We start from the raw sequence: 15,207 nt of genomic DNA, 5'->3' as shown, positions 1-15,207 counted from the left end.
CCTGGGAACTGTGCCAATAGAGCAAGAGAAAGAAACATATCTTGAACACTCTGAAACCCCTTGGCTTCTCACCCCCCCTTTCCTGGGAAGAGTCCCAAGACAGGAGCTTTCTGTACATGCTCAGGAGCCTCAACATGGGGCAGGACTCCTGAGGGAGGAGAAAGGGGAGGGAACTGGAAGGGGAATATATGCTCGTGAACCCGTGCTTGTTTGTGAGTCATCACACTTGCTCCTTCTACCAGTTAATGGATGGAAGAAATAAAGCTTTTTCTCCGAAACTATTCCTTGAGTGTCTGTTGACTCCTACTCCCTTTCCCGGGTGCAATATTTTTCCCAGCCAAGGGCAAAGCCTCATAAGGCTATAGTAACTTGGTGAGAGTAACGGCTCTGCTGTGTTTTTGAACAGAAGGCAGGTAAGGATGGTTCACTGATTCGTACGGCTGAACTTAGATGATGATAATAATTATTATTATTATTATTATTATTATTATTATTATTATTATTTATTATTTATTATTATTTGTACCCCGCCCATCTGGCTGGGTTTCCCCAGCTACTCTGGGCAGCTTCCAACAGAGATGAAAAATACACTAAAATGTCACATATTAAAAACTTCCCTGAACAGGGCTGCCTTCAGATGTCTTCTGAATGTCAGGTAGTTGTCCATCGCCTTGACATCCGATGGGAGGGCATTCCACAGGGCGGGCGCCAACACCGAGAAGGCCCTCTGCCTGGTTCCCTGCAACTTGGCCTCTCGCAGTGAGGGAACCGCCAGAAGGCCCTCGGAGCTGGACCTCAGTGTCCAGGCAGAACGATGGGGGAGGAGACGCTCCTTCAGATATACTGGACCGAGGCCATTTAGGGCTTTAAAGGTCAGCACCAACACTTTGAATTGTGCTCGGAAACGTACTGGGAGCCAATGTAGGTCTTTCAAGACCGGTGTTATATGGTCTCGGCGGCCGCTCCCAGTCACCAGTCTAGCTGCCGCATTCTGGATTAGTTGTAGTTTCCGGGTTACCTTCAAAGGTAGCCCCACGTAGAGCGCATTGCAGTAGTCCAAGCGGGAGATAACCAGAGCATGCACCACTCTGGCGAGACAGTCTGCGGGCAGGGAGGGTCTCATCCTGCATATCAGATGGAGCTGGTAAACAGCTGCCCTGGACACAGAATTGACCTGTGCCTCCATGGACAGCTGTGAGTCCAAAATGACTCCCAGGCTGCGCACCTGGTCCTTCAGGGGCACAGTTACCCCATTCAGGACCAGGGAATCCTCCACACCTGCCCGCCTCCTGTCCCCCCAAAACAGTACTTCTGTCTTGTCAGGATTCAACCTCAATCTGTTAGCCGCCATCCATCCTCCAACCGCTTCCAGACACTCACACAGGACCTTTACCGCCTTCACTGGTTCTGATTTAAAAGAGAGGTAGAGCTGGGTATCATCTGCATACTGATGAACACCCAGCCCAAACCTCCTGATGATCCCTCCCAGCGGCTGCATGTAGATGTTGAAAAGCATGGGGGAGAGGACAGAACCCTGAGGCACCCCACAAGTGAGAGCCCAGGGGTCTGAACACTCATCCCCCACCACCACTTTCTGAACACGGCCCAGGAGGAAGGAGCGGAACCACTGTATGACAGTGCCCCCAGCTCCCAGCCCCTCAAGACGGTCCAGAAGGATGTCATGGTCGATGGTATCAAACGCCGCTGAGAGATCCAGCAGAACTAGGAAACAGCTCTCACCTTTGTCCCTAGCCTGCCGGAGATCATCAACCAGTGCGACCAAGGCAGTTTCAGTCCCATGATGAGGCCTGAATCCCGACTGGAAGGGATCCAAATGGTCCGCTTCTTCCAGGCGTGCCTGGAGTTGTTCAGCAACCACTCGCTCAATCACCTTGCCCAAGAATGGAAGGTTTGAGACTGGGCGATAATTGGCCATCGTGGCCGCATCTAAAGATGGTTTTTTAAGAAGCGGTTTAATAACCGCCTCTTTCAGTGGGTCTGGGAAGGCTCCCTCACGGAGGGAAGCATTCACCACCCCACGAAGCCCATCGCCCAGTCCTTCCCGGCTAGCTTTTATAAGCCAGGATGGGCAAGGATCCAGGAGACAGGTGGTTGGCTTCACTCGTCCAAGCAGCCTGTCCACATCCTTGGAGGTAACAGATTGGAATTGATCCCACACAACTTGACCAGACAGGACTCTAGCACTCTCCCGCCCCGGCACTGCTCCCACCGTGGAGTCTACTTCTTCCCGAATCTGAGCGATTTTATCTGCAAAAAAATTTGCAAAATCATTGCAGGAGAACATGTGGCCCGTACTGGGCCCCGATGTTACAGGTGGTTCCGCTAAATTGTGAACCACCTGAAAGAGTCTTCTGCTGCTGTTTTCTGCAGATGCAATAGAGTCGGTGAAGAAAGTCTTCTTCGCCGTCGCTATCGCCACTTGGTAGGCTCGACGTTGAGCTCTAACCTGTGTCCAGTCAGATTCAGAATGAGTTATCCGCCACCGGCGCTCTAGCCGTCTCAACGATTGTTTCATTGCCCTCAGATCCGTGGAAAACCACGGGGCTCTCCAGGCTCCATGCAATCGGAGAGGGCGCTTCGGAGCCAAACAGTCAATAGCCCTGGTTAACTCCACATTCCAGCGGGCCACCAGGGAATCGGCTGAAAGGCCATCAACATGGGATAAAGCATCCCCTACCACTCTCTGGAAACCATTTGGATCCATTAAGTGGCGGGGGTGGACCATCTGAATCGGTCCCACCTCCCTGCAGAGGGGATGGGTCGCAGAGAAGTCCAGTTGCACCAGGAAGTGGTCTGACCATGGCACTTCTTTCGTTTCACTTTTACTTAGTGTCAGATCACCAACATCCGTACAGGCAAACACCAGGTCCAAGGCATGTCCGCGGCTATGGGTTGGGCCAGACTTATTCAGGGACAGCCCCATGGAGGCCATGCTTTCCACGAAGTCCCGAGCGGCCCCTTGTAAGGTCGTGTCGGCATGGATGTTAAAATCCCCTAGGACGACCAAGCTAGGTGTCTCCAGGAGAACATCCGCCACGACCTGAAGCAGCTCGAGCAGGGAATCCTTGGTGCAGCGGGGAGGTCGGTACACCAAAAGGAATCCTGTACTGCCCCTATTGCCCAACTTCCAGAACATGCACTCAGAAAACTGGGTCTTCCCAATAGGACGCCTGGTGCAAACTAATGACTTCCTAAAAATCACTGCAACCCCCCCCTCCCCGCCCACATGACCTGGGTTGCTGTGCGTAAGAGAAACCTGGTGGACAAGCAGCGGCAAGGACAGGCCCATCTGCTTCATCCAACCAAGTCTCTGTTACACATGCCAGGTCAAGTCCTCCATCCATGATCAAGTCATGGATGGCAGTGGTCTTATGAATCATTGACCTGGCATTGCACAGCAACACTTTCAGGTCATGTGGGTATCCCTTGCTGATTCTAGTATTCATCCGGTCAGGGCCAGACCCGGAGGCAGGGATAGTTCTCAGACAACGACTAAACCTGCCTCCTCTGTATTGACATGGTCTGGTCTTAGCGTAACTCCTCCTCCTACCCGTGATCACTGAGATCGGTTGTCCCAGTGCATTCCCCCCTGTGAAACATATCCCAGCCATTTGGTTTTAGATCGCATTGTGGTTCACCATCTGCAATACGTTGCCTGAGTATTGCAGCCCATTCATGTCCTGTAAAGTCAGCTGTTATTCCTGCACTGCATAGCTCATAGAACTGTAGAGTTGGAAGGGACCCTTAGAGTCATCTAGTCCCGCCTCCTGCAATGCAGGGATCTCAACTAACAAAACAACAAACAAACCAACCTATGGCCACGTAAAGCATACTCAATAAACACGCGAGACGTAACCGGCTGTGTTCTTAGATAAATAAGGTATACTATTCATGTATCAAATCATAAATGTCATATACAGGTGGTACATGACCCCAGTCAAGCTTGCAAAAATTTATCATTTGCCCGATAATAAATGTTGGAAATGTAAAGAGATTGAGGGTACATTCTTTCACCTTTGGTGGACATGCCCAAAGATTAAGGCTTTCTGGGAAATGATCTATAATGAAATGAAAAAGGTGTTTAAGTACACCTTCCTGAAGAAACCAGAGGCCTTTCTCCTGAGCATGGTGGCCAATTGGTGTCAAAGAGGGACAGAACATTTTTTATGTATGCTACAGCAGCAGCAAGAATCCTTATCGCAAAGTATTGGAAGACACAAGATCTACCCACCTTGGAAGAATGGCAGATGAAAGTGATGGACTATATGGAGCTGGCGGAGATGACTGGCAGAATCCGAGACCTGGGAGAGGAGCTGGTGGAAGAGGACTGGAAGAAATTTAAAGACTATCTACAGAAACAATGTAAAATTTATGAATGCTAAAATGATGTTGGATTAAAAATAAGTGGCATTAGTGATAAAGTTAGAAAGAGTATGCAAAAATGAATTGATGGATGAAAATATTTGAGTTGTGATATGTTAAGATACAAAGTTAAAGATGATAAATTGAAAGAGGGCAAGGATTTGCTGATTTGATTATGTAAATGGGAATACAAAAAGGGGAGGTGCGAGGAGGTCAAGTAAACTAGGTAACGAGCCTTAAAGTTAAAAAAGGAAAGAGGGATTTTTTCTTTTTTCTTTCTATTTTTCTTTACTTTTTGTTTTTTGTATCTTGTATTTTTCTGTTTTCTGTTTTCTTTTTTCCCGCTGTATTTTGTTATGATTTTGTAAAATCTCAATAAATATTTATTATAAAAAAACAAAAACAAATCATAAATGTCAACGGAAGTAACTCATAAAGTTCAACAAACGAACAAAGCTGAAGACCCAGTGGATCAGATCATTCTCTAATCAGTTTATGCATAAGGTCCATCTGTATAATAGTGTCTATTCCACCTGTCATGAACAGACAGGTGGAATAGACACTATTATACAGATAATAGGTCCAAACAATCCACATGAACGGTTGTTACAGTTCCACAAAATCCTTTCACAGTCTAATTTCCAGAATATTGGCCTTGTTTCGCCATCCTGGGCTTCATCTGTTACATGGATGGACCTTATGCATGAACTGATTGGAGAATGATCTGATCCACTGGGTCTTCTGCTTTGTTAGCTTGTTGAAGTTTATGAGTTGCTTCTGTTGAAATTTATGATTTGATACATGAATAGAATACCTTATTTATCTAAGAACACAGCCGGTTACGTCTCATGTGTTTATTGAATATGGAATCTCAACTAAAGCATCCATGACAGATGGCCATCCAACCTCTGCTTAAAAACCGGTGGGAGTCCGTTCCACGGTTAAACAGCTCTTTCCGTCAGAAAGTTCTTCCTGGTGTTTAATAAGAATTTTCTTGTCACTTGTCTCCTCTTTTCCAGGCTAAACAGGCCCAACTCCCTCAACCGTTTCTCATAAGGCTCAGCTTCCAGACCCTTGACCACCTTGGTTGCCCTTCTCTGCACACCTTCAGGCTTGTCACCTTTGCAAATTGTGGTGCCCAGAACTGGACACGGAGCTCCAGCTGTGGTCTGAATTTCCTTGATCTGCACAGGATGCTTCTGTTGATGCAGCCTAGAATAGCATTCAGGGTTTTTTGCTGCTGCATCACACCATTGGCTCATGTCAAACCTGTGGATAATTTGATCCTTTTGTGTCCCCTTCTAATTCCACAATTCTAGCACCAACAAAAGAAGAGTGGCAGATAAAAACGATGGACTTTGCAGAATTGGCGAAGCTGGCAGGAAAAATCCGAAACCAGCCTGATCAAGTATTCCAAAAGGACTGGAGTAAATTTATACGGTATTTTAAAGTTCATTGTAAGCAATTGACATCACTAGCAGGGTTGTCTGGTGCTGGAGGAGACTCTTCAGAGTCCCGTGGACTGCAAGAAGATCAAACCTCTTCATTCTGAAGGAAATCAGCCCTGAGTGCTCCCTGGAAGGACAGATCCTGAAGCTGAGGCTCCAAGACTTTGGCCGCCTCATGAGAAGAGAAGACTCCCTGGAAAAGACCCTGATGCTGGGAAAGATGGAGGGCACAAGGAGAAGGGGACGACGGAGGACGAGGTGGTGGGACAGTGTACTCGAAGCTACCAGCATGAGCTTGACCAAACTGCGGGAGGCAGTGGAAGACAGGAGTGCCTGGCGTGCTCTGGTCCAGGGGGTCACAAAGAGTCGGATACGACTAAACGACTCAACAACAACATATAAGTCCAGCTGTCGTTTGCCAACAACAAATTGCTGTTTTTTTTTGTGTTGAACATATGCTCTGTGGTAATTTATGGACTTAACAACAACAACAAGGTTCTCTGAAGACTTGTAATGAGAATTTTTCTCCCTTTCTATATTTAAATGTTGAGGTATTTTGTAATAGGTTCAATCAGAATTGGAAAATGTACAAAATGCAATATAAAGGTTCATTTTGAAAGCCATGAGGCAGGAGGGAAGGAAGAGCTGAGAGATAAAGTGGATAAAAATGATGTGATTTTATATGAATAAATGGAAAAGTAATAAAAACTATTTAACTAAAATAATAATAAAATAATTTCAGAATTCTATGAAATATATTTTTGCAGCCTGGAAAACTATATTTTATTTTTGGGGAAAAGCAGAAGCTTAATCCCACCCTTTAAGTGCCATCCCTTTTCCCCGGAAGTGACGTCTCCACCGCGGCCTCCCTCCCGCCTCCGCCTCCCCCGGGCCGCGAACAAAAGGGATTTTCAAGCGCGCCCTGGCCCTGCCCTCCCTTCTCTCTTGCCCCGCCTGCTGCGGCCTCTGATTGGCCAGGCGGCCCCTCCTCCCCGCTCCGCTCCCTCCCTCCGCTCCGCCCTCCCGCCAGCCGATTGGCCGAGCTCCCTCGCCGGCCGGGGCTGCGATTGGCGGCGGGCCGCGCCAATCCCGGTTCCTCCTGAGGAGGCTGGAGGGATGGCGAGTGGGGCCGAGCGGGGACGCACCGGCTGAGGCGGCGGCGGCGGCGAGGAGGAGGAGGAGGAGGAGGGCGGCCCGGGCCGAGGCGGCGAGCTGAGGGGCCGCCGGAGAGGTCGGTGGCCAGGGGGAGGGGCGTCGCCGGGGGGGGGGAGCAGGGGGTCCCGCCATTGTCCCGGCCGAGAGGGGTCCGGCTCCTGCTTTGGGAGGAGGAGGAGGAAGGAGGCGCTCCGGCCGTGAGGGGATTTCAGGGGAGCCGGCGGCGGAGGGCGGCCCCCGGGGGGGGGGCAGTGGCGTAGCGTGGGGGGTGCAGGGGGGGCGGCCGGGCGCAACATCGGGGGGTAGGGGGCGCAAATCCAGGGGTTAGGGGGCGCAAATCCACGGGTTAGGGGGCGCAACATCTGGGGGTTAGGGGGCGCAAATCCACGGGTTAGGGGGCGCAACATCTGGGGGTTAGGGGGCGCAAATCCACGGGTTAGGGGGCGCAAATCCACGGGTTAGGGGGCGCAAATCCACGGGTTAGGGGGCGCAACATCTGGGGGTTAGGGGGCGCAACATCTGGGGGTTAGGGGGCGCAAATCCACGGGTTAGGGGGCGCAAATGACTTGCCTTGCCCGGGTTAGGGGGCGCAAATGACTTGCCTTGCCCCGGGTTAGGGGGCGCAAATGACTCGCCTTGCCCCGGGTTAGGGGGCGCAAATGACTCGCCTTGCCCCGGGTTAGGGGGCGCAAATGACTCGCCTTGCCCCGGGTTAGGGGGCGCAAATGACTCGCCTTGCCCCGGGTTAGGGGGCGCAAATGACTTGCCTTGCCCCGGGTTAGGGGGCGCAAATGACTCGCCTTGCCCCGGGTTAGGGGGCGCAAATGACTTGCCTTGCCCCGGGTTAGGGGGCGCAAATGACTCGCCTTGCCCCGGGTTAGGGGGCGCAAATGACTCGCCTTGCCCGGGTTAGGGGGCGCAAATGACTCGCCTTGCCCGGGTTAGGGGGCGCAAATGACTCGCCTTGCCCCGGGTTAGGGGGCGCAAATGACTCGCCTTGCGCCGGGTTAGGGGGCGCAAATGACTCGCCTTGCGCCGGGTTAGGGGGCGCAAATGACTCGCCTTGCGCCGGGTTAGGGGGCGCAAATGACTCGCCTTGCCCCGGGTTAGGGGGCGCAAATGACTCGCCTTGCCCCGGGTTAGGGGGCGCAAATGACTCGCCTTGCCCCGGGTTAGGGGTCGCAAATGACTCGCCTTGCCCCGGGTTAGGGGGCGCAAATGACTTGCCTTGCCCCGGGTTAGGGGGTGCAAATGACTCGCCTTGCCCCGGGTGCTGACAACCCACGCTACGCCACTGCGGGGGGGGGGGGTTCGGTCCTGGAGCTGGTTGGCCGGCAGGACTCTGAGGGAAGAAGCAGGGCCCTCCATTTCAGGGTGGCGGGTTCGAGCCCCCCCAAACTGCATTTGGGGGGTGGGGTTGGGCTAGCCCAGTGATGATGATGATATTATTTATTATTTGTACCCCAGCCACTCTGGGCGGCTTCCATAGAAACCAAAAATACACTAAAATATCACCGAGTAAAAACTTCCCTGAACAGGGCTGCCTTCAGATGTCTTCTGAATGTCAGGTAGTTATTTATCGCTTTGACATCTGATGGGAGGGCGCTCCACAGGGCGGGCGCCACCACCGAGAAGGCCCTCGGCCCTCTGGCTGTTTTGGGACTACAACTCCCATCATCCCTGACCACTGGTCCTGTTAGCATCTTAAGGCAGCCCTGTTTAGGGAAGCTTTTAATGTTTAACAGACCACTGTATTTTTAATACAGTGGTCTACCTCGGGTTACAGACGCTTGAGGTTACAAACTCCGCTAACCCAGAAATAGTGCTTCGGGTTAAGAACTTTGCTTCAGGATGAGAACAGAAATCGTGCTCCGGCAGCAGCAGGAGGCCCCATTAGCTAAAGTGGTGCTTCAGGTTAAGAACAGTTTCAGGTTAAGAACGGACCTCCGGAACGAATTAGGTACAGTGGTGCCCCGCAAGACGAACGCCTCGCAAGACGGAAAACCCGCTAGACGAAAGGGTTTTCCGTTTTGGAGGCGCTTCGCTAAAGGAATTTCTCTATGGGGTTGCTTCGCAAGACGAAAAAAATCTTGCGAGTTCCCGCGGGTTTTTTCCACTCCCCCCCCCTTTCCTAAGCCGCTAAGCCACTTATCAGCTGTTCTGCTGATAAGCCGCTTAACAGCTGATCGCTAAAAGCCGCTAGACCGCTAATAGCGCTAATCCGCTAAGCTGTCAATGGGCTTGCTTCGCAAGACGAAAAAACCACTAGACGAAGAGAATCGCGGAACGGATTCTTTTCGTCTTGCGAGGCACCACTGTACTTAACCCAAGGTACCACTGTACTTTGTTGGAAGCTGCGCAGAGTGGCTGGGGAAACCCAGCCAGATGGGCACAGTATAAATAATAATAATAGTACTAGTAATATTAATAATGGGACACGGGTGGCGCTGTGGGTTCAACCACAGAGCCTAGGACTTGCTGATCAGAAAGTTGGCGGTTCAAATCCCCGCGACGGAGTGAGCTCCCGTTGCTCGGTCCTTGCTCCTGCCAACCTAGCAGTTCGAAAGCACATCAAAGTGCAAGTAGATAAATAGGCACCGCTCTGGCGGGAAGGTAAACGGCGTTTCCGTGCGCTGCTCTGGTTCGCCAGAAGCGGCTTAGTCCTGCTGGCCACATGACCCAGAAGCTGTACACCGGCTCCCTCGGCCAGTAAAGCGAGATGAGCGCCACAACCCCAGAGTCAGTCACAACTGGACCTAATGGTCAGGGGTCCCTTTACCTTTACCTAACAACAACAACAACAACAACAACAACAACAACATGCTATTATAATTATTGGAGTTGTAGTCCCAAAACAGTTGGAGAGCCAAGTTTGGCCATCACTGGGCTAGAATGAATCTTGGCGTCCTGTCCAGCTCTGCAGTTCTAGGATGGACTGTGCGGTGAGGATAACTTCTTCTTTGGCTATCACTCGTAGCCAAGTAAGATTGTCTCCCATGAACACAGTCTTAACAGTGAGTCCATAAGGGACTGCAGAGGCCAGTTCTGGATCCACACGTCCTTCCATGGTGGGTACATAGGTTTCAGGGCAGGAGTTGATCACAGTGAGGGTTTGCCAAGCGTGCCTTCCTCAATGTCCAAAAAAAACCAACGTGCTGCACCAACAAGTACAAAATAACCTCTCTGCAGCGCCACAAATCCAACTCAGTGGTGTAATGTTGGAAAATGCCCATCGCTTCTCCTACCGGGGCAGTTATCTTTCCACGAGGGCCAGCATTGATGCCGAAATCCAGCATCGCCTGAGCTCTGCAAGCGCAGCTTTCTCCTGATTGAAGTGCAGAGTTTTTGAGGACCGGGACATTCGCAGGGAAACCAAAATGCTTGTTTGCAAAGCTATTGTACTACTAACCGTACTGTATGCTTGTGAAACATGGACCACTTGTAAACGCCATCTCCAACTCCTCCTGTGGAGCAGGAGTGGCGGCTAAATTCAGCCCCTGGCAGATGTCGGATGGGGGGAGGGGTGGGTGGTTTTTTTCTTGTTCCTGTGTTTGCATCTTGTGTTTTTATGCCCCACGATATTCAGATGAAGGGTGGTATACCAATTTAATAAGTAATAATGGCTGTCCAACACCTGCTTAAAGCGTCCCAGGAAGGAGAGGGCTGGGAGGAAGGAGGGCAGTGTTTAGACTTTAGAGGCTCCAGGAGTTGGAGCTCGGTGTGTGGAGCTTTAGGATGGTTTTTATTTTTATGTTATTTATTTAAAAACAGAAGCAACCCCCACAAACACATTTCAAAGGCCATGGCTAGCAGGACCAGTGGCCAAGGATGTTGGGAGTTGTACTCCAGTACAGTGGCGTAGCGTGGGGGGTGCAGGGGGGGGCGCCACACCGGGCGCAACATCTGGAGGTTAGTATTAGGGGTAGGGTTAGGGGGCGCAAATCCACGGGTTAGGGAGCGCAAATTACTTGCCTTGCCCCGGGTGCTGACAACCCACGCTACGCCACTGCTCCAGTAACATCTATCTGGGGATCCAAGGTTGGGAAAGGCTACTTTAGGGTATTGGGGAGCCAGTGGTGGAGTAGTGGTTAGAGTGTCGGGCTACTAGGACCTGGGAGAGACCTGGGTTCAAATCCCAGAACTCTCACTGGATGACTTTGGGCCATTCCCTGCATCTCGGCTTAACCCACTTCACAGGGGCATTGGTGGGAATTAATCCAGGAGTGGGCTCCTTGGCAGTGGGGTGGGGAGGTAAGCTATCAGTGCAATGTGTCATCTTTTGGGTGCCACTCTAAGACCTCTTTCTGCTTCCAGGCATTGGATGTTATCTATTGCATTTTAGAAGTGTAGTGGTTAGAGCAGTGGTTCAGTTTATTCTACACCTGAGCAAGTTTCTAAAGCATGGGAGAAAGTGTATTTAGGTTGTCATAGGTGATGAATTGAGACGTTGGTATCATAGCAATGAAGGGAGCAGTGAATGGTGAAAAGTGCTGGTGCTGTGATTGTTGGAAAAACAAGTGGCTAACTATAATTTGGGCATTATTTAAACTGACTGTTTTAGGCTACTGAACCTTATGCACTACACGTCAAACGTCCTTCATGACCCGGTGAGGGATGCTGTCAGTTGCTTTGTTTTGATGCTCTCTCAGTTAATATTATACTGTTCTTAACTTGTCACCTGCATTGTGTGACATGCAAACAGTAACACACTGTTGCAAAATACCAAAACCATGATTATTGCTCTGTGTTTACATAATAAATATGTGTGACTGATATGCTGATAGCTAGTGAAAGAGAGTTTCTTAAAAATATTAGATATCAAACATGAAAATAATATTTTAGTGGGTAACATAAAGGATTTCTTCCTGTTCGTTTTTTAAAGATTACCTAAGTAATGACAGTACTATTTCTAGTAATTAAAAATTGTTTCCCAGTCATTTCAAATTAAGTTTTACCGGTAAGTTATGATCAGTTTTCTCAAGATTTCCTCTTGCTGTAACTAACTTTGCTTTGCAAGTATCGCTGCTTCTTTGGAACTTAGTAGGAAGTTTTTGTTGTTGCAGCTATACTGAATTTTTGTGTTTGCTGAAGGCGTGCTTAGCGGTTATAGTAGCACTGACAATGTAGCTCAGCAGTTGCTATAATGTTTACTCTGGTTACTGGAGGCATCGGGTCTTGGAAGACTTATAGACAAGGAATGAAGCAAACACACCAAATGTAAAGAAAATTAGCTGTGGGTTCTAGCTTTTCCATGAATTAAGATGTTAATGTAACATCCTGAAATATTTCTCATGCTTACTACTTGAAGTAAATTAATTTGGATTGCCAGGAAACCAGGATCAGGATTCTGATTTTAAAACCTGTAATTCAGGAGTAAGCCAATGTGGTACCCTTTAGATGTTTCGAGCTACAACTACCACTAGTCCCTGGAGCATGGCCTATACAGTACATCAGTAGGGCGAATTGCTGGCCACCCTTGATGTAATTAATATACAGTACAGTGGTACCTCAGGTTAAGTACCACTGCTGCCGCTGCACCACCGCTGCACAATTTCTGTTCTCATCCTCAAGCAAAGTTCTTAACCTGAGGTACTATTTCTGGGTTAGCAGAGTATGTAACCTGAAGCGTATGTAACCCGAGGTACCACTGTACTACTAACAGTCTTGTATGTATTTCCCTTTGACTATAAAAATACTGATATGGTCTTTGATAGCCGTCATCAAATATTATTTATATACTTTTTTTTTTTGCATAGAACAGTTGTGTCACACACACTCAAATGGCTATTGTGCTTTTAATCTTTATCACAGAAAAGTAGTTCTAGAAATGTTACATTAGCTTCACAGTGGTACCTCAGGTTAAGTACTTAATTCATTCCGGAGGTCCGTACTTAACCTGAAACTGTTCTTAACCTGAAGACCACTTTAGCTAATGGGGCCTCCTGCTGCCGCTGCGCCGTCAGAGCACGATTTCTGTTCTCATCTTGAAGCAAAGTTCTTAACCTGAAGCACTATTTCTGGGTTAGTGGAGTCTGTAACCTGAAGCGTATGTAACCTGAGGTACACTGTATTTTGGTCACATGCTGCACTGCACAAATGCCAGTGACTTCAAAGGAAGGAATGGAGAGGAACCAGATGTCTAATATGGCCATTCTAAACTTTTAAGGCAGCAAAAAGTGATCTGGATTATACTAGGAATTATCATTCCTGATATCCCATAATGCAGGAGATATTGCCCCTCTAGATAAGCATGCACATTTCTGTATGTGTTTTCCAGCTTTCTTGTTCCTTTGCTGCTGTCTCCAGCTGGCTTACCTCACACTGACTGAGATGGGAAGTTCTAAAAGGAACATTGTCTGCCTCTTCTAGAAACATGGTTGTGTCAGACTGAATTTTTTTGTTAACCGTCCTGACTGAGATCATCAAGATGTAAAGGAGGATTGAGGTGTGGAGGAGAATGAGAAGGAAACGGTTGTTCATGCTCTGTAGTAAATGGAAGCTACTGATGAGTTGCATTACGTGAGGGGAAGTTCTTCTTGCAAAGGAAGCTGCTTCCATTTCTAGACTGAACCTATTCCATGTGTTTTAGGAAGTTGGAAGATGACGGAAATGAGGGTTTCTACCCAATCTGCAAATTTCAGTTTTGGACAGTGAATAAGTAGGTTTCTCTTCCTCCACCATCATTGGGGATGAGAGGCAAACTTTACACACTTAAGTGGAGCTCATGGCTGTCTTCTGAAGGATGACAAATAGCCACGTACATCTCTCTGTTTCTGAAGTTCAGGCGGCCTGTTCCTGAACCAGTTGTGGGTTTCATGCTGTTGGGATGTGAACCATTCCACATTTCTATTTTTTATTATAGATGGATAATGGGATGGGGACAGCTGAACAAGTGTTTCTCCGCCGCTGGTAAAAACTCCATGTGACTCATCGCAACAGCTCATTTGCAAGTTCATAGAGTGTCATCAATGATGGGGGCTGAAAGTTGTTGAGAGCCTAGTTTGTATCTTAGAATAAAGTTTTCAACAGTTCCTGGATTAGGTAGATAGATACCCAGTTGGAATAAACTGGATATGACATGAACTAATAAATAAATGGACGCGGGTGGCGCTGTGGGTAAAACCTCAGCGCCTAGGACTTTCTGATCGCATGGTCGGCGGTTCGAATCCCCGCGGCGGGGTGTGCTCCTGTCGTTCGGTCCCAGCGCCTGCCAACCTAGCAGTTCGAAAGCACCCCCGGGTGCAAGTAGATAAATAGGGACCGCTTACCAGCGGGAAGGTAAACGGCGTTCCGTGTGCTGCGCTGGCTCGACAGATGCAGCTTGTCACGCTGGCCACGTGACCCAGAAGTGTCTCCGGACAGTGCTGGCCCCCGGCCTATAGAGTACCTTTACCTTTACCTTTACCTTAATAAATAAATAAATAAATAAATAATCATTTTTTTGTCATTGGCATCCATCTGTCTTGACAGACAATGGCAATAATAAGTAAATGACCGCAATACCTCAAGGACCATCTCTCCCCGTATGAACTGCCTCAGACCCCACAACCACCATCTGAGGCCCTTTTTCATGTGCCCCCTCCAGATGAGGTCTGGAGGGTGGCAGCACGAGAACAGGTCTTTTCTGCAGTGGCTCCCTGTTTGTGGAATGGTCTCTCCAGGGAGGCTCATCTGGCGCCTTCATTATGTATCTTTAGGCGCAACTTCCAGTTTGCACAGCCTGGTCTAGTATCTGAAGAAGTGTGCATGCACACGAAGGCTTATACCAAGAACAAACTTAGTTGGTCTCAAAAGTGCTACTGGACATTTACCATTTTTTTATATATATATTTCAACTGCGTCAGACCAGCACGGCTGCCTACCTGTATGAGTGATATCCATGAACAGTATTAGAATGTTGCAGCCCTTGTCTTAAGCTTAATGGATAAAGTGCTGGCTTAGATTTGTCACTTGGCACCATTGCTAGGTCATTCTCAGAATGCTGCTAGAAATTCACACTAGAGTAAAGAGTGCCAGGGTACTGGTGACAAAATAAAGAAAAGAGCAGGCATACTTGATTGTGCAAAGAATATTGATCAAGTACTTTATTGAAGTTCAGCCTTTTAATGAAAGTTACGGAAATTACTCTGGAATGACAGCAAACAGTTCTTTGTGCAAACCTAGAAATACAAAAACTGCATCCTCCATTAACAGCCTGGAAATATAGAGGATTTTTAGATTT

At 48.7% G+C, this 15,207-nt stretch overlaps 1 protein-coding gene and 1 long non-coding RNA gene across 2 annotated transcripts in view; both read left to right on the top strand.

Moving 5' to 3' along the window:
* LOC309349095 overlaps positions 1 to 15,207 on the top strand; it is a 224,415-nt gene that overhangs the window by 157,961 nt on the left and 51,247 nt on the right. The gene's annotated exons all lie outside the window — the stretch shown is intronic.
* Positions 6,943 to 15,207, top strand: part of LOC309348679 (CTTNBP2 N-terminal-like protein) — a 37,777-nt gene continuing 29,512 nt past the window's right edge. The window contains exon 1 of the mRNA XM_081874308.1: positions 6,943 to 7,062. The gene's annotated coding sequence lies outside the window, so the exon portion shown is untranslated. The remainder of the gene's footprint in view (positions 7,063 to 15,207) is intronic.

The sequence above is a fragment of the Podarcis erhardii genome (assembly GCF_964252035.2).
Source record: "Podarcis erhardii genome assembly, chromosome: 8".
Lineage (NCBI taxonomy): Eukaryota > Metazoa > Chordata > Lepidosauria > Squamata > Lacertidae > Podarcis > Podarcis erhardii.
This window is presented reverse-complemented; position numbering and strand designations above follow the sequence as displayed.